Raw genomic sequence first — 21,290 nt, forward strand, 5'->3', positions numbered from 1 at the left:
GAAAACCTCTCAGTATCAACATACTGGGTCTGATGATGTTCAACCACAGTTTATGCAATTAAAGCCCTCAATATTAAAGGTACTGTATGTGACTTTGTCATGTATTAATCATTTTTTATTGCCCATGGGTGAACAGATTGTAACATAAGTTAAAAACGTGGCCTGTCCCAACATTCTTGGTTGCCTGTAACAGCCTGTGGATTGACCTCTATGTAAAAGACTCTGAATTTCACTGCAGTGCTACTGTGTGCAACAGTAGCTGATGTTAGTTTAGAAATGGAGTCAGTCAGCGTCCACAAACGACCACCCACCACAACAGAGTCAACACATGCTGTGTTTCTGTTATGGGCTGTATATTTTGCAGCAGCAGCCTGGAGACGGACCTTAACTTACCGCTGAGGTTTGCACGAGCTGAATTCAAGCTGTTACAGCTTGAATAGGGATTGAAGCAGAAGGACAGGGGTCCATGTCATGCCATTAGTCCAACGGTCCGCGGTGCTGAACGGCTCCCGGCGGGCGTATTTCTACCTTGATGGTGCGCCGTGACCGGTTCTGGGTCAGCTGGGAAAGGCTTGAGGCGAAGCAGGCACACAGCTTATGTGTCTGCCACTTTCTTTTTCATTTTAACCCACACCATGATCTTTTCCTGACCCTAACCAAGTGGTTTTTGTGCCTAAACCTAACCAGACCTTAACCACAGGGCATTATGATGATTTCGGAACGGACTTTGGAACAATGGGTTTAATATGGTCGGAACAATGGGCTGTCGGACCAATGGGCAGTTCCCGAAGGACAGTGGGGTGTGCTAGCATCATTTATGGTCTCATAAACAGTAAGTTCATCAAATTCAGCACCCATATCATAATTTCCATGCCCACAAGTACTGAAAAAGATACATGACATGTGAAACACATTGTGATTTTGTGGTTTTAGCTTGCTAATGTTAGCTAAATTTGACTTCCTTTTTAACGTGGATGAAGCAAATATATACAAAATACTGTATTGCATAAATAATGTCAGCTAATTCACCCAGATCCCAGGAACTGGTTTGCAAATTTTGATCAGCTAAAGCAACCAACGGCAGATCCATGCCTTGTGGCTAATCAAGCTAACTTACGTAAGCTAGCTAAGCTAAACAACAAGCTAACCATAACCTGATGTTATGTTCTCATCAAATGTGATGCGAATTTTCATGTTACGTTACTCCTACGAGTTTGAGCCAGAGAATATTTTGTGTTGACTTGCTTCATACGTGCAAATAACTGAGGTTATTCGAGCATGAATCGATGAATGAACTTCTGCTGGTACGTCCTTGGCATCATACATCCCTGAAGGATTTCAATGCTGATTGGCTATTGCCGCACAAACAGGTTGCTGAATTTCAGATTTTCTCAACTCTCGAGAATGAGCATATGATGCAAAATTGTGCTTCGTTCCTCATTCGTGCTGCTTAATTTGCGTATTGTGAATCATTTGGGACATGTCCATCGCGCCGCCTGGCGGGGATTCATGTCTAATCGTATCTTTACATTGACTTTACATGTAATTCACTTGCGCAAATTGTTTTATTCACGCCCGGTGTGAACACAACCTAAGCCAGGGGTACGCAACCTGTAGCTCCAGAGCTGCATGCGGTCCTCTCTGGTGGCTCCTTTTCCTTTAAATTTGCTGAACCTCAATAGCGGACCTCTTCTTGAGTCTCCTGAGAAAACGTAACTATGACTTCCAAATCCAAAAACCAAAATGTCTCAAAGGAAAATAAAGAACTGAATAGTGCTCAGACATATTTGTTTGCTTTCACTGCCAACACTGCTAAGTTGAAGTATCAAATAATCATAAACAGCCTACAGCCCCAGAATAGTCGCTTTGTTGCTGACCTCCGACCTAAGCAAAGGTTAGCCAGCTAGCTGTAGAGCCATTGGGTGCTGCGTAACATAAGCTGATAAAATAATTTGCAAGTGGCAAGTATAATGGATCAAACTGTCCAAATTAAATGTAGGAACATTGCAAATATACATGTTTTTCTAAAGATGATTATTTATTTTCCTGTATCCTATAAACATGATAGCGGTCCATCACTGTCAGTCTCTTGTTTGTCACTTCTGTGGCCAGTGCAGGTGCTCGCCTGCAGCTACAGAGGATCCTGCTCCAGCTCACTTAATAGCCTCAAAGAAAGGTGTCATTAAAATCAAAAATTTTCTGACCAACCTTTAAAGTTTCTCATGGACCACCATGAACATTCATTTCTGTAACTGCTTATCCTGTTAGGGGTCGTAGGCTGGCTGGAGCCTATCCCAGCTGACACTGGGCGAGAGGCAGGGTACACCCTGGACAGGTCAGCAGACTATCACAGGGCTGACACATAGAGACAGACAACCATTCACACTCACATTCACACCTACGGGCAATTTAGAGTCACCAATTAACCTGCATGTCTTTGGACTGTGGGAGGAAGCTGGAGCACCTGGAGAAAGCTGACACGGGTTCGAACCAGGAACCCTCTTGCTGTACGACGGCAATGCTAACCTCTGCACCACCTTGCCACCCTCTTCGGAAACATATGAATCTCTATCTCTATACAACATGCCTGACATGGATTTGTAATGATGTGCCCACTGCTCAGTGAACTTTAAGGAGTTTAAGAAAAGCATCCTCATTCCCACAATAAGTTTTGTCTACTTCCTCTTCAGGACATTTCCAAGAAAGTCTTTCAAATAGTTCAGTTGTTGGTTATTCTGTTCCTGTAGGTGCTGAGGGTAATAGTGTTATAATAGTAGTTACAGCGAGAAAGTGAGTTTTTCCTCAGTGGGTGAAAAAGTAGAGTAACAGCCCTTAGTCAAATGTCTTGTGGCTGCATTCAGAGGCTGCTGTCAGTGGAAAAACTGACATCTCTGGCTTTTATACAATGGAATTCTTGCTGTAAGACTGTTGAACATCAGTGCAAAAAATAGCGAGTCCGCAGGGCCCACGCCAAAACCTGACATTTGGTATTGATGTTTTAGATGGCTGAAAACAATTCTGCTATACACTCAATTGAAGCTGCACAGTTTAACTGTTTACCAGCTTTATTTATTCATATTAAGAATCTCTACACAATGCAGCCGGCCAGAAATGAAAGCAGCTAGAAGCAGTTTTTTTTCTCAGGTTGTATTAAATAGCTGTATGTTTTTTTCTGTGTGGACTCACTGGCAATTAAAACAACAGGCACACAAATTAGCTATGATAATGTTTAGTTGAGGTGAACAGAAAAAAAGCATCTGCCAATAATATGGTAATGTCTACCAGCAGATATCTTATATTCCAGCTCTCCAACAGTCATGAATTAATAAGAGGTAGCATTGCCTGTGGAATCATGTTTGTCACTAATTGGCTGACTTGGAACACAGAAATGATGCAGGCCAACTGTTCAGCTCCCAGCAGAGGCATGCCTGGCTTGGATTTTAACTTTTTATTTTTTTATTTTTTTTGACCATTCAGCATCAGTGGTCGCTGCATTGTGGGTAGTGTCACAGCAAACAAAGCTTGGGAAATGGCGAGCCAGGTTCAATCAGCCCTGGACTGCAGACTACTCTTCAGATCCCGGCAGGCCTGCGGGGCACAGCGTCCAGCTGTCCCCCGTACCGTTATCCACCTGTCATGTCACGTCGAATCATCTGCTCCCAGCCTAAGATGTTTAGTGCAGAGGAAAGGTTTCCAGCCACTGGCCCTCTGTGGGTTGGCCATATGTCCTTGCCAGTCGGCCTGTGTGGCCTGGAAAGCAGCAACGTTGTGACACCCACACTGCATGCATCAAGCCCTTCTTCTGCCTCAGGATATCAAGGGTGATGATGTCACATGACGTGCCAGCAGGGTGAGAATAGATGGTCAAGTTAGTGAATTAGTGGATCATCTGCGCAAAAATGATGCTACTGAGTAAATGAGTGTGATTTAGCACTGTATGAACTGAGAGCATGGCACTATTAAATACCATTGATCTTAAGGGTCAAACTGATTTAAGCTGATGTGAGTGATTACCATATAATACATCTGATACTCATGCTCAGCCATTTAATTGTCTTGGTACTATTGCGAGCTGTAGAGACAAAGCGGCACCCTCCGAAAACTGCAGTTCATCAGATGGCCACTTGAGGCTGGCTCCAAAATAGAGTCAATCCCCATATACCCCCATGTTAAAATACCCAGCTTTACAGCAGAAATAAACATGTTTACAGCCTGGTACAAAAACAGTTTTGGTCTCTACAGCTAATTACCCTTCCAAGACAACTGTGGGGGGTGAATTTTCTTTTACTCACTCGTTTACATTTTATCAACACTTACAGTTACACGTTTGTTTGCGAGGTGTCGCTGCAGTCTGTGAGTCAGATTCACCACTCGCTCCTCCACAGCTCCAACTTTCATCCAAATATGTTCATTTCTGGCTCCAAACATCCAAGAAGCCGATGACTAAAATGCCGAACTCGAGGCTTCAGCGGCGGTCCAAACCAATGGGTGATGTGATGATGGACACAGCAGCAGAGATGTCAATAGCAGCTTTGTTGACAACAACAGGCATCTCATCAACACATATTATTAAGATGTTTCCATTGATGATGGAGAAAACATCACTAATTGTAGACATAAAGCACTTGTTGTCAAAACACATTCATTTGTACAGTAGTGACCATTCTCGGAACCCATCGGCTGTATTCGGCGTCTGACTTCCGGCAGACGGCGATACAGCCTCTGGGGGCAGACCCCCGATTTTTTGGCATTCCGGTTTGATTTGGGCGGAGGAGGCGAATTTCCGTTTCCGACTTCCATTTATATATAAGTAAATATGCTGAACCATTGCGATGGATTCAGAGTTTGCAGTGATGCCAATTATGTTCCACCTTGTTAGTTCACCGCACGGACCGTTTAACCTGTTAACAACTCAAATGTAATTGGTCAATATCACGTGGACTACAAACAGCTGACAACCGGAAACCAGGGCTCTTCCGCTCTTCTTCCAGAGGCAAGATCTCCAGGGTTTGCCTACAGACTCTACATTCACTGAATGTAGAGTCTGTATATAAAGACTGAGTAGCGACAGATGAGTTATGGCAACAGCAGGAATTCACTTTGGTTTTTGATTGGTTCTCTTCTGCCCTTCTGTTTCCTTCATTGATTTAAGGCAACGATAACTTGTTACTATATTACAACTGCACAACCCAATTGCAAAAAAAAAAATGTTAGCATCATACATTTCTGCAAATATGTGACATTTACACATATTACGTAGCAGATGTAGAAATTTCACATTTCAACAATGCTGTGGTTTACGTGTGGTAAGGTTGAGGCTTAGGAAAAATCATGTTTTGGCCTAAAATACCTGTTTCTTGGGCACAGTTCCCTACTGGAAAAAACAACATTTTGGGGCTAAAAAGCAGCTGGAAATGCAGCAATGACTCGTTAATAAACCACTGGTTTTGTTGTGGTCTGCAGTGGTCTGCAGCTTGGCATGCAAGTCACCATCCTCTCCATTTCTTGATGACTAAGTCAGCTCATATACTTTGCCACTTTAGAAATATGATACCTATAAATATGACAGATATGATGTATGTGAGGTAGGAACAGGCGACATGAGGCAATGCTACAGTCTGCTTTTGTCACCGCTGGTTCTGGTATGTCGATTTGGTGTGTCTGGGCCGACTGAGAGAGAGAGAGACGCACAGGGACTCATATGCACTAACATGCATGCACGCCTGGACTGTCTGCCACAACAGAGAACAAAGAAGATTGAATTACGACACACACTGAGGGAGTGTGACTTCATCCTCCACTTAGGACACCATCAGTCCATTATATGGCAAGTAGTGGTTCTCTGCTTCATTAATGCTCTGAAAGTTTTATACAGCTTCTTTAACTCCATACGTTTGTACAGTCTGGGACATTGTGGGGAGCTTCATTACCCCGTGGGACAAACCTCTGCCTATAGAGAGTGTGTTACTCCTTTTGTTTCTCTCTGTATTATGAATCAGTCTTTAAAATGAAACAAAGATATAAACAGACACGATGTTCATCATCATTAAACTAAGTGTATGATGATGATGAATACAAAATGAACTTCACAAGTGCCTTTTTCATCCTCACAAGAGACTCATTGGGTTATAAAGCATCAGAGGATATCACACTGTATGTAAGGGAAGAAAATCAAAAGTGAAATTTTCATTTGTTCCACCAGCGAGCGGTGTGAAGCTGCGATCAGATTGCGTACCCACAATTATGAATGTAACGTTGCATAGTCATGCGCCGTCATGGTGTGTCTGCCACTAGACACACGGGTGACACATTCATTTGAACACTAACACAAACATCACATGAAATAAAGGTCATACTTACACCACAGCCGTCCTCTATAGAGCAGATAATTGGCTTCGATTTTTCAGCCTCTTGCTGCATACATTTGGATATTAATGAGAATAAATCTGCTGCAGCTCCTTCATGCCTTCATGCTTTAAGATAGGTAGTTAATATTAATACCATGGTGTGTTGTTTGAAAACAAGGCTGTCAACATATGCTAAGTAATGCATTCGTTAGCTTAGTTAATGACCTCATCAGCATAACTGGTTATGGTTCAACGTATGATGGCGAATATGGCAGGATATTAGGCAGCTCGAGTGCCTCTTGCTTCTTATGAACAAACACAAAGCACAGCTGTGAGCTTTGCCAATACCACAGAGAACAAGAGCTCAAAGGGCGTGAGGACTGTTGCATTATCTTGTTGCTATGCAACTGTTTAATTAGTCTTAGGTAGCTAACCTGAAGAATCAAAGTGGTATGATGTTGAAAATAAGAATGGCATGGAGACGGATGAGTGTGGGTACATTCCATCCTCAGTGGGAGAACACAGCGTGGACAATTTTCTCATCTTTTCCTAAAAGCTGTGGCTGGAGCAGGGATGGGCTGCCGTGTGCCGCAGAGGGCTAAGTATGCAGGATTTCATACCAATCAAACACGATACCAGCTGATTTCACTGATTAGTGCCTCTTCTCTGGTTGAGGCTTATCAGTGAAACCACCTGGAGAAAAGGCTCAGGTGCTTTTAAAAAAGGATCATATGTAATCACAAGCACAATGAGTAAAGGTAGAATATCTCAGAGCTGTCATTATCATCATCTCCTCATCCCTTTTCAAAATAACAGTTGTGTCGCTGTTTCAGTTTATGGAGCTTGGCCTTCATGAAGAAGCAGCAGGAGAAGTTTACTTTCATCCAGTGGAAGAAGAACTTCTCACTTCATGTTCATATTTAAATGATTTCCAATTGATTTGCCTGATCATGGATGCAAATTACAGATTCCATGGTGTTATGAAAAACATAACGAGCACTGCATTTCGTAGGGAGTAATAAGTAGGTGTGGGGTCAAAAGTCAATACAGCAAAGTATCACAATATTTTTGTGTGGCAGTATCGTATCATCACACAGTGCTCAGTATCTAATTTTTTATTATTTAAATTGTTAATATTACAAATACTTAAATGTAAACTTGGGGTAGCCTAGGCTACTTAAATAACAAAATCAATTCATTTTTCAGTCCACGAGATACATTTCACTGCAAATAAAATGATTGAAGTAAGACAGACTGAAAACTTTACATAATAAGATAACAAAGTTTTCTTTCAGGGACAAAATTTACAGTTGAAAACAGGTAATAAATCACAATATATTTCATTCCAATACTCAGTACATGGCAACACATTTAAAATTGCAATAATATTGTATCGTGAGTTAAGTATCGTGATAATATATCGTGGAGATGATTTCCACCCTTAGTAATGGGCAGTTTAATCTTTTTTTTTATTATCTATTGGTAGCCTGGAAATCCAGACCCAAATCTAGAAAGATTTAAGGTCTGGCTATGAGTAATGCAAATGGCCCAACTCGAGGGGCGGCACCAAGCATGCATTTGAAAATATCACTGCACGCAATTGGATCAATCAGAATAATACACGGGGTGACGTATCCAGAGCTTAGCTACCAGCGGAGCTAACTGGTAGATTAGACTCTTGCTGTATCCGGTCGGCAAAACAGCAAAAACGTCCTTCTTGCAAAGGAAAGATTCGAGCGCTGTCTTCTGTTCCTCTTTCAGAGAAAAAGTCAAGTCTAACTCGTTCATTGTAGCAGCCAAACAACTGGGGCTCTAGTTTCCCGGCGCAGCGCAGGGTGGCGAACCCCGCGCAGATCTAGTTTCGAGCAGCACAACCCGAGGTGCGCTCAGTTTGGTAGTTCGGCAGACCGAGGTGCGCTGAGATGGGTGTGGCGGTGCAGCAGGGGGAGGTGTCGACAGATCCAGCTTGGCGCAGTGACAGTTTCGTGCCAAAAGGTTTCGCCGAAGGTGCGCTAAAAGCTCGCCAACTGAAACCAGGTCTACTGTCAGCGCAGGGGGAGCGCAGTCGGTGTAAGCCAAAGTTTGGCTGACCGGCGGACAGTGTACACACGTCACCAAAACCTCACAGGAAGGTTTCCAGAATATCAGGCACATTAACGATGCAATAAATACCCAAAAAAACACTATTCAATGCAACTATCTGCAACCAGCACATAAATGTATCTCTATATCGACTGTCCCGTCACATCTGATGTCAGATCAAAGGGGATTGGCACCGTTTGGCACGTTTGGCACGCGTAATGGAAACCCAACCTGATTTGATTAACACAGCTACAAACTAATGAGTTCACACCCCTCTCAGCCAACCACAAACAGCCACAGCATCAGATAGGGAGTATATATTCAGCATCTGTCATCTTAGAAAAGTCAAAAGAAAAGAAACAGAGTGAGACTGCGAGAGAGAAAGAGAGAGAGCGCACGCGCGCACGAGAGAAACGCAACTTGATTTACAATTGTGGTGACCTCCTCCCAGGCTACCTTTGCATTATCAGCCCGTGGAGGTCTGCTCGCAGTTCCGTATATTCGGACACTGCAAGCTTGGACCTCCTGGCCCAAAAGGAGTTTCCTCCAGGGAGAAGTTTGGCTGTCCGACGCTGCTGCTCTCTTCTGCCATGGCAAATTGAGTAAACTCTCATTACGCCTTCGCGTGACACATTTAAGGGCGAGGAGAGGGGCTCATTTGATTGGTGTGATGTGTGTAAAACCCACTCCACGCCTTCTCTCCTCCCTCTTTCCGACTTGCGCCGGTAGGAGGGACGGAGGTGGGAAAGAGGAGTAGCTGCGCCAGCGCGCACGGTGTGCCAAACTTGCAAAATCTGCCTGGCCACACCCAGTTGGCGAAGCGCAGGTGCGCTGCGCCTCCGCCGCGCCCGGTCTGCGAAACTAGAGCCCCTGGTGTTCATCCGTAGCCATCTTGCAATGTTTACTGACTGATTCCGGACTTTGTCGTCGCAGTGCTGTCGTCATCTGTTTAGCTCGCCTCTGGCCCGCCTATATCAGATACACCGATGTGATTGGTGCAGCTCGGCTTCAACAGCATGGGTAATGAGCATCATTACTGATTGCCAGAGTGACTCGCTGAGCAAATTCAAATTGTGCTCTCGCAAGAACTCTGGATCTCCAGGGTAATCTATTGGTGCAAAAATGTGTAAAACCGTAGTGACTTCATAGATACAACGACGAAAACGAGATGACGAAAACAAGGTGGCATACAGAGCTACATGTGATACTGATGAATATATAGACCATAACAAACAACAGAAACAAGGGATGAAATAATAGTCACAATATTTCTAATAATAATGGTGTGCGTAAAGGGGGAAAATAAATAGATAAATAATTTAAATAAAACCTTAGGACCACAATAAAACAATAAAACAGCTGGGTGATGATAGCAAGGATGGAATAAAAATGAATAAAATTAATTAACATTTTGATATTTACATGTGCCAGCATATTCGTATCATGGCAGGGCAACCCGGTCTAACTCCGAAGTCGTCGAAATCTGGTGCTTGGGCAGTGACTTGTGGTGTCAGACACCGACGAAAAAAGCCATCCTTTGGCATCGGCATGATACGCAGCCAGTTGACGTTATAGTTTAACGCCGCTTGGTGGCATCAGGGGGAACAAGAATGAAAGTTAAGACGCCGAAAGTGTGAGTAGGACAGGCAGGAACTTTGGTCCAACAAACACTGACTTTCACCCTTGACTTTCGTGGTGTTGTACTGATGTAGTGCCTTTATTTTGAAAGAGACTGTATGCAAACGGCACATTTCCTGTGAAAACGGAGGTGTAACTTGAAAACAGACAATGCATGTAACAGGCAGAACTTCGGCGCTACAACCACACACCCAGGATACCTTGCACGTTGTATCTGGACATGGAAAGTCCATGACCAAACGTCGATATGTGACAAGGTCGGAGTGAGAATGTGTTGGCAGGGTTACGGAGGTGGGGGCACTGATGTCACTGGCAGCAGGGGGAGGTTGTTACCATGGTGAGGATATGTCCATCTATATGTATATTGATTGTGTTTAACAGTTTGGTAGGTGATAATGATATTGATGAATGGAGCCCAACATCTGTGCATTGAACCTATTGGGCTGTTTTTTATTTGTAAAAAGTGCCACTGGGACTGATAGGTTTTGGTAAAATTGTCCTTTTAGTGATTTTAGTGGCAGTTAAATCTTTTAAAAAGTTGCTCCTGTAGGAAAAGTTAAACATTTGGGAAATATCCTTATTGACTTTCTCCCCAAGAGAGATGCGATCAATAACACTTTAATGTTACAGGTTGCCTGGCTCTCTCCATAGATAGAAAATAGCCTAGCAACACCTCTAAAGTTCACTAGATAACATACTGTATCTCATTTGTTTCATAAATAGAACTGTAGGAGTACATGGTGTGATGAAGTGGAGTTTTGTCCTGAATTTTTCAGACAACCGTGAGACACTGCATGAAATCACCTGGTGGAAGGATGAAGTGCTGTTCATAAATAAAGTTACAACACATAACTAGATAAAACCACAGTTTGTCTCTTCTTTATACATTTCTGTTCATGTGCACATCAAACAAATGAGATGCATTTTAATTAGCGTGCTTCAGAGTTGCTGGTCGGCAGCGAGCCAGGTTAGCTGTTTGCTTTTCATCATTGTGTTTCTACACCTACCTGCTGTTATTTGACCTTTGATGTTATGAAGACGCCACTGATTGAAATGTGAGTTTATTGTGATTCGCTGCCCTGTGTGATGCATTTTTATATTTTGAAGCTCTCTCGGCATCTTGTTTTGTGTGTAATTTACACACAATGAACAATACTTCATAAATTTTAAATCTGCATCTTGGGGAAAGAAAGACATCCTGCTAATCACCGCTGGAATAAAATTAGCATTTGAAACAGGTGCATAAGGTCAACAGAGATGCTACACAAGAAGAGGTACTTACATACAACAGCTCTGGGAAACAAAGGGAGAGGCTTCTCAGAATTCAAAGCCAATAAAGGAAATGAAATTGCAAAATAAAGAGCTAACACTATAAACAGGAGATATCTGAGAGAAAAAGAATATAAATCTGAAGACAATTTTCTTACATCCCTGATGATAAACACAGAGGCGATTTCTGCACATTACTTTCTTGAAAGCAATAACAGCATGTTCAGTCACAGACTTTAAAGGCATGTACGCATTTGGCAGCACATATTTTCACAGAAACACACAACAGAGGCAGATTAAATAAAACAAATGAGACCCAGATTACAAACGCTGGCTCGAAAGAGACGAGACTGCCCTTTGTAAAGGGCTAAAGAGGCGAGAGGAGATGACAATGGATAATAACTTGATGTATGGCGCTTGTGCGCTGAGCTTTAAATGTCTTATCTAAATTCATACACAATGACAGCGCTTCTCCCCAGCCATGTCACGTTTATCATTTTCGTTGCACCGCCTGGCAGATAATGGACAAAAGAAAATCAATAAGTAAGAAAATCTTACTGAATGAACCATGAGGCGATAGCAACGGGCGCTGATGAATGCACTCCATTCTCACCCATACTGTATTGACTTTGTGTAGGATGGTCATAAGCCTTATTCCCAGGGTTTATGCAGCACCTAATTCAACACTTTGCATTGGGTTATGGGGAGAAGAGAGAAAAACAACTAATGTTTACACAAAAAAATACCTACTTGAGCATATATTGTATCTTTTCAAGTAGCTTGCAAAAATTCCCAAAGACATGAATGCATTCACAAAAAAAAGAAATCATTTAAAAACTACTAAGACTAGAAAGAGGGTCATATCATAGACGTTTTGGAATCCATGGGCGCATTAACCTGCTCAATGGACCTGGGGCAAAAATGAGCTGCTGGGCCCCCATGAGCCCCCCACTTTCCCCCTTCTCTATACACTGTGTACAATATTCATAAGCTGTAATATTATATAATTCAAAATTTGTTGCGTGGTAATGAGATAAAACACAAATTGATTTGGGAATATGCACCATGTCTGCACAGCATGAGCTGAAATAATGAACGTTAAAAGTAGATTTTAAAAGGGGGGCGCTCGACAACACAAGGTTTAGTTAGCACCTGAAAAAATGTACTTGTTGTCATATTTGCTGAGCCTGAATGAAAACAACCAATCACAGCCAGGAGAAGTTCTCAGTGCATCTGCTTGTGCATGCGCTGTGTTGCCAACAACAGCGCACACAGTGACAAGTAAACAGAGGAAGACTGACGATGAAAAACAAGCCAAAAAAAAACCCTAGTTAAACCCACCCCGAGATAAAACAAGGAAACGTTGGAGTGGCTTTACTAAGCTAGAGAGAGCTTGTGGTGTTAGGGTTTCAGCTTTGCCTCTTCCTTGTGGTTCCTGTTTCCCCTTCCTAGTGTCACATGTTTGTTTTCAGTCTGTCTCTGTGTGTTTGCTGGCCGTGGCCTTCTGGTTCCCTCCTCTTGCCAATCCTCTGTAGTGCCAGCAGCTGGTGAATCTGCACACCTGAACCACATCTACAATCAATATAAAACCCCAGCTCAGAGTTCCAGACTCTGCCAGATTGTTAGGTCTTCTCTGCAGTACAGACACCGAGGCCACTTTTAGTTTTTTGACGTGTTGTCTTTTGTACTTTTGGACATCAATTCACACTCTGTTCTGTGTCTCAGTTTCACCATGTCTAGCTTCGTTCTCGTCTTCTGCCTCTGAATTTGGACCGCTCTGCCTTCAGCTGCACATCTTTAAACTACAATAAACTGCCTTTGACCACTCCCTGTTTCCTAGTTGTTTGCATTTTGGGTCCTAAGTTGAACTGCTACAACAACTGGACCTGCAAGGATTAGAACTGACACTGAAGCCATAAGCTAAAGACACTGAACTTGACAGAGTGAGAGCATGCGCACAGGAGTGGGGCTGCGAAGCATGTGCATAAGCAGTGACTGACACTAGGTTAGAGATTCCTCCCAGCTCTGATTGGTTGTTTGCATTTTGGCATGATGAATTCTTGCAAAGGCCAGAAGTAGCACTTGGAAGAAATAGACAAATCTTATCTGACTCGTGTACTGCTTTTAGATAGTGACAGTTTAAGCAAATATGACTAAATTATTTTTATAAAAGTAACCTGATGAACCTTTAAAGGCCTTATCATGTCACTGGATATTGTCCTTTATGTAGCACTCCACTGCACACTAGGGCTGTCAAAATTGCTCAAAAATGACGTTTGAATATTCCTTCTAAAAATAACTCATAGGTTCGAACCATTCGAATATTTTTTTTTCCGCATTATGTCCACAAGAGGGCAAACTAATACAAGGAAACATACTTGTATATGTATTAATACAAGGAAACATAACTACTTGTAGGTATTTTTATTTCCACATAAACGTCTTTGAAAACATTTACATACCTACACATTAAAACACATAAAACAATTATCTATAACACTGTGTTATAAACGACCGCGGACCTCTCGCTCGCCCCCCCTCTCTGACCCGTGGCCACACCGCCCACGGAAGCGCTGCGAATAGCCTCAAAGCACCGGACTGTGACCGCGAGCGAATGTGTCAAGCCGGGTGACGGAGACAACAGCTGGGAGCAGAACCGCTTGTCGACCAGGCTGGAGAAATGCGCGTCTGATGCCAACGCCCACTTGCAAAGAGGGCAGCTGTGGTGGTGTTTTTTTTTTTTCTCCACAATCAAATATCAATTTTCACATTCGAAGGTCCACTTTTTTTTCAAATTCGAATTTAAATTCGAATTTAGAATATTCGTTGACAGCCCTACTGCACACTAGAGTAATGGGGTGATTTTGGGTTCGTTTTGTGTTAACATAGCTACCCGAAGGTTTACCTATTTTAAGTAAGCTGATATTACTCTTAATGATATCCAAAAATAGTCCAGGCATATACTTATTAACTGACACAAGACAACTTTATAAAATCAAACAAATGTAGTTTACTGAAAGTTTTAAGGCAATACAAATATTAACCCTTTGAATTAAAATGAAACAAACAAACAAAAAAAAATATATTGTGCCAAAAACACAAGGAAAATACTAAAACATATACACCTCTCAATTAGCTTACCACAAATGTATATCAAAATACCTTAATGGTTCAATAGCTACTCAATAACTGGTACTCAATAACTGATGATACTCTGTACTGTAACGTGGGCCCACACACGCACACTCACATTCACACACTCACGACAACAGAAAACCCCGTTGCAGCCTGTTTGATGCTCGGGTGCGTTGCGGCCGATGGAAATCCTCTTTTTCCCGCGAGCGAATCCACACAGCAGGCTCACAGTTCAGATGAAGAAGTCCTCTCCTCCGTACGAAAACAACACAGCTTGTCCGACTCACCACTCAGCTGACGAAATCCTCCGCTCTTCCCTGCAGAAGAAACAGTCAGCAAAGTCACAGTACACCTGGAGAAATCCTCTGCTCCACACCACCGAAGTGCAGCTAGGCAAACCCACAGTTCAGCTAGAGGAATCCTCGGCGGGCATCAACAAAGGAACACGACGACCGTGGCGGCAAAGTCTTCCTACTCCGGTCCGACGTGTCGTCTTTTAACTTCACTTCACGTTGCACAAACACACACACACACATTAATACGAGCCTCAATAAACTCTCAGATAATGAGGAATTGTGCGGTAGTGTTTAACTCAGGGTATCTGCAGGTTTCAGTAACTTAAATTTAAGACTTTTTAAGACCTTTTTAATGCCACCTTGAATGGAATTTAAGACCGAAAAAACTATAAATATAAGCGATGGCTGGGGGATCCCGCTGTACTATACCCAGTGCTTAATTTGTAAAATTAGAAGTGGGGAAACGCTTTTTTAAGCGGCACCAGAGCCGCTTCACTGCGCAACTCCGAATGGAATGGTTGTGACATCTAGTGTTGTCACGGTACCAAAATTGGGACCCACGGTACAATACCAGTGAAAGTATCACCGTTCTGAGTAGTATCACGATACCACAGCAAAAATGAGGCAGATGTGCCTTTTGTCATTTATAAAAAGATAAATCATTTTTCTATAATACATCAATGATATTTCAATGGAATGAATTACTTATTGACTTATTCATAGAAAAACAGCATCAATAAGTGATTAACATAGGGGGGATCAAAATAAAATTAAAAAAAAAATAAAAATCAACAGCCACCCTCCTCCTCTGACAAGTAAAGAACAGTCCCTAAAGCGCGGTGAGGTTTGTGGACCGTTACCTGCCACAGAGAGAAATGTGAACGGCAGTCATGACGCCAACAAAAGAGGAAATTAGGCTACTGGACCTGGAGTCGGACTTCTCTGTTGCTGCCGGTAAGCCGTTATTTTGCACCGCAGAGCCGCCGTAGGCTATTTGACCACCGTATTCCTGTCTGTGACCCCCGTTCAACCCACAACCTGCATGATTCGCCTTTCGTTTCTGCTGCTGGTTGAAATCTGGGGAACTGCCCATTGGTCTGACATCCTATTGTTCCGACCATATTAAACTCATTGTTCCGAAGTCCGTTCCGAAGTCATCATGATGCCCTGTGGTTAAGGTCTGGTTAGGTTTAGGCACAAAAACCACTTGGTTAGGGTCAGGAAAAGATCATGGTATGGGTTAAAATGAAAAAGAAAGTGACAAACTCATAAGCCGTGAGCCTGCTTCGCCCCAAGGCGGTCGCAGCGCACCATACGCCCGCCGCGAGCTGTTCAGCACCGCGGAGAGTCGGACTGATGGGATGTCAAACCAATGGGCTGTCGAACCAATGACATGGACCCGAAATCTGTACTCACACAGCGTGCTGAATGATTTATTTTGCTGGCACAAAACTATTTTTAGTCACAAATGCGAGTAAAATGCTCGCACGTAGAGCTCTGTGGAAAACAAATCACTGCCGACAAGTAAAAAGTCATAAATAATAACTTTCACTGCTCAAAGATACTCACATGTCTGGAAAACAAACCATTACAGCAACATATTGAGTGCCAGGTGGCCAGCGCGCACCGTTAAGCCCTTTTCACACAGAGTGCGCAAAGCGCAGACCTCTGCCGACGAACCCATTCATTGTGTATGTGCTACTGCCAGCGCGCCGTTATTGGACGGCGCATGGACACTCACAGAAAAGTGCCGCGAGGCTAAAAAAAAGAAAAGAAATAAAGTCAGATTAAATATTCCTTCCGCAACAATTTTAAGACCTTTGAGTAATGAATTTAAGACCAATCTGAGACATTTCTAATGAATTTAAGACATTTTCAGGCCTTACTTTTAGATACATGAATTTAAGACTTTTTAAGACTTTTCAAGGATCCGCGGATACCCTGGTTTAACTAGCCTACATTTCTTCTAACTATATGAGATACACTCTGTTCCTCACATTCCGCTCTTCCTGGTGCTAGCTTAGCTGCTGCCTCCTGCTGCGTGTTTCTTTTTTTTTTTCTCCCCTCGTCTCTTCCGCATTTCCCCCCAATCATCACAGGCGAATCAAACTGACCACATACTTGACCAGTAAAACAATAGAATAAACCCACATGAATTCTCTGAATGTACCTCTCCTCCTTCAAAATGAACTTAACATGCAGTTGTATTCTTTTTAACTGAAATCTCCATTAATTTATTAATATTTATTGTGTCTCTATTAAGTGTTATGAAAACAACCTTAATTTCACTTAATTTCTTATCTTATTAGGTCTTTGCACTACATTTATTTAACCCCTCATTTTCTCACAAGGGCTACATTTAGATAAGCATAAACCCATATTCTTAAAAACAACAAATCAATACAGTTTAACCTAGTGCTTTCTGGGCTGAAGACCATTTACTCATGATACAAATGTAACATTGACTGCTTGACAAGGCATTTCCCTTCTTCTTTGAAATGGTAATAAAGACAAACAACAGACACTTTCTCAAACGGGTGATAACCCTTTATCTTATCAGGGACTAACAGGTTTCACAGCATGTAAAAGCATGAGGAGTCTCGTTTTATAGATTGCTACATTTGCCGAGCCATTTAGCAGCTAGCATGATGCTAAACCTACTAGCATACTGTAGGTTGCTGAAATGTCATCTTTTCCATCAGCAATGACTTTTAGGCTGCTTTCAGACCTAGAGTTGTCTTGCTTTGGTCTGAATCAGGGACTAATTTTTTTACAAAGTTGTATAATTGCCTAGAGTTGGTTTGTGTTCTCACGGCAGCATTTTCAAGTGGACCAGATCAAATGCCTTGTGTGAGAAAGCTGCTCTTGATTGGTCAGAATTTCCATGTGGGAAAAATCCAGGAAGTAAACCAAACGTTGAAGAAGAGTACACTTGCAAGATAAATGTGACACTTTCTAATGTCACAATGGAGGGACAACTACGCAGGTTGATTTTAGCGCTGCTCATCGTGGACTATATTGCTGTCATTGTTCATTTTAGTCAAACCATACAGTTTGAAAACGGGGCGCGGCTCCAACTAGAAAACAATGTTTTGATGCATTGGATGTGCTGAATGTGCATATTAAGGCAGTACAGGAGGAGGTGCACATTAATAATCCTCCAGAACTGTAACATGCTCATGTTTAACCCAAACAATGTGTCATGTGACTGCAGCTGGTTCAGATCCAGGTCGGAACATGTTCTCACCACAAACAAACCGCACCAGAGTTCGTTTGTAACCAGATTGAGACCACCTCTTCAAGAAGGTTTGTTTTGGTGCGCACCCGAGTGTGATTGCTGTGTTCACACCTGCCCAAACGAACCGCACTTAGAGGGCAAATAGACTTGAGTTCGACTAAACTGACGCAAACAGGGCAGGTGTGAAAGCACCTGCAGTTGACAAATCAGCAAAGTAAGCTAAAGTTTTACAGCAGCAAACTGTCAAGCAATTGGGCAGCAAACCAATCTTGACTTTCTTTTATAGTTATGGCTACGGTTTTTCAAAATATTAATCAAAAACTGTTCTGTCCAGGGAATAATAACCTAATTTCTTACCACTCAGAAACCCAGAGGAAGGTTATTACTTTGCTCAATCAATAAAAAGCTGATTTCCAAGATGTAAAAAAACTAACTGTTCCAGGTTATTGCTCCAAGCTAGCACCAAAAGCTCATTAACAATGTACACTTAAGGTAATTTTCACAGTGTCGCTTTTAATCCCAACATGAACATTGTTGCTGCTGTGTGGATTGTGATTTTGGAGTGTGTTCAGACCTGATGGGCTGCTCGGAGCAACAGACAAACACATTTACTTGTTGTATAATGCCACGTTCTCTGGGGGAAAAGATGAGCTGAAGATAGAGAATTCAAATGAGGGGAAAGAAAGCCTGAATGGTGTGCTCTTTTTAGTCTGAAATATAATGTACATGAAATGAAAAATTGACAAAAGGCATGTCACTGTGCTTTTGTTTTGGTAATTTTGTAAAAAAAGAATACGAGGCAGACAAAACAGACATACCACTGTTATAATTCAGTCAATGTTTTACCTTTGATAATTGTATTTCAGTTTAATTATACAAGCAGCATCTCTTGAAAATGGACTAGCGTGAAACAGTTTTAGTTTAATAAATTCATAACGTTCTTGGGGAAACAAATTTTTTATGTATGCAGCAACAAGCTGTTTATTGTGCCTGTGACAAATTCCAGTCATGGATGTCATGTTGGATCAAAGACACGATTACATTTATCATGCATTTTGCATTGGTGTGTATTCGTGTGTGCATTCTATTGAGCAACAACATAACCTGAACTGTTACAGTCGAGTATTTTCCTGCACGACGGCATGTGATCACATCAGGGGAATAGTCATAGCTGCAATATGCAGCTGTGTGTGTTGAAACCTGTGGATGTCCTCACCCGCTCCTCTCCCTCGGGTGACAGTGATGGGCAGGTTGGTTATGGGATATCGGCAAGGTCATCAGATGTGAACTTTTGTCATAACCGACATGTATCTGCACTTCACAGTGTTACGTGTATTTGTACAGCAGCAGAGGCAACATGCTTGTAGCTTCAGGGAATAGCGGTACATGTCCATCATGTCCTTTAATGCACATGATGGACATTGGATGGAAAAACATGTCTCTTTGCTGCATGACCTGGTCACACAACCAACACGTTGAATTGCATGTGACACTGTTTGATGTAAAACCAACAGACAGACATGAACTCAGGTCTGCACATCTAAGTGTATGATATGTTCTTTTGCAGTTCATGAGGTTCAGCCTCAGCATGTATCTCCGATATTGGCTTGTGATGTACTTGCATTTTACCATTGTGTAAGCAGACAGCTGGCTGCAGCACAAGCAGGATTGTTCATATAATAGCCTGTATGCTTTATACTGTAGGTATCTGGAGGATTACAGGGGACCTATTACGCTTTCCCTTATTTTCTGTCATATATATATAGTGTTACAATGATGGATGTTCATATTAAATTTGGCCAGAGTTTCAAACAATGAGGGAAATGTATAGAAGTAATCCCCCTGAGCAACAACCTGAGGATTCAGATCATCCTGAACACTCTGTTTCTTAAGTTTGTTTTTGTTTACTTTTCCACTGGATGGCGTCAGATCGTAACAGATTTCTTCATGGTCATCTGCTCCAGGCACTCTATTGCAAATGTAGCCTACACTGCACCATCTAGTTACATGCTAACATCAGGGAAACATGTAAACTTGGTTGCAGAATTTGTCAATTTCTTCCCGATTTCAGATCATATTCCTATTGGAACGTGTTTGATTGTGTTTACAATCTTTTATTAGTGAATTTTAAAAGGAGAAAGTGTCACTACACAAAGTCGTTCCCCAGGTGCAAGTTCACAGCTACATGAAGCAACATGCTAATGTCAGGGAAACACGTAAACTTGGGTGCTGTTAATTTTGGATCATATTCCTGTTGGAACATGTCTGGTTGTGTTGAAAAGCTTTTAATTGCGATTTTTCAAAGGAGAAAGTGTTGCTATACACAGTAATTCCCCAGTTACAAGTACTTTGCTTCATGTAGCTACATGCTAATGTCGGGGAAAGATGTCATCTGGTTACTGATGTTGGTAATTTCTCCCCGATTTTGGATCATATTTCTGCTCAAACATGTCTAGTTGTGTTTTAAAGCTTTATTGGTGTTTTTGACAGCTATATTTTCTTACAGGTATTCCTCTGCCTGCAATGATCGTGCAAAGATGACATGCATAAGACCCAGAAATGCTGACCTATCAGAGCAGATGGGCTTTTTCGGGAGATGGTCTTAAAGAGAAAGGCGCTAAAATGGAACATCTCAGACAGAGGGTAAATGCAGGTGTTCTAGTAGAGAGAGACAGTGTGAGGAAAATAAAGTGTTTCCTTAGCCACTTGGGGACAACAGAACAAACTGTAAACACAACACTGACAAACATCTTTTGGGTTGTCATGGCAAAACCCAGAATGAAGAATAAATACAGAATAAATAAAATTAGACATTAAAAGCAGGAAAAAAGAATGATTAGGTTGTCTTTGTCAGTGCAAAGATATTGGGCAGTATATTAAATGGCACACAGAAATTTAAAATGAATAATGACTGAAATTAAGTTATTTGAACAATCAGTGTCCCTTCAAGTCACACAAATGCACAGATACACACTAATTTGTGACCTGAAGTGATTTCCAGTGGGTTACATTTTCCTTTGAATTCAAACTTGTCCCATTAGTGCTTCTTTTCTTCAGCCCTGCTAAACTAATTGGACCTTACATGTGCATGCGAACACTCTCGATTTCTGTAACTTGTAGCATTACAACAGGGGGGATCAATGACGTTATGCGACAGGTCATGTGTTTCGGTTCCCCTTACATCTTTTTTCCTTTGACCTCATTACCAGGTTTGCCTTTGTCTCTTTCTCAACCCCTCTTCCCTTCATCCTCTCTCCTTTCTTTCCCCCTGTCTCCTCTAGCCTC

This window comes from Epinephelus lanceolatus, chromosome 5, assembly GCF_041903045.1.
Source record: "Epinephelus lanceolatus isolate andai-2023 chromosome 5, ASM4190304v1, whole genome shotgun sequence".
Lineage (NCBI taxonomy): Eukaryota > Metazoa > Chordata > Actinopteri > Perciformes > Serranidae > Epinephelus > Epinephelus lanceolatus.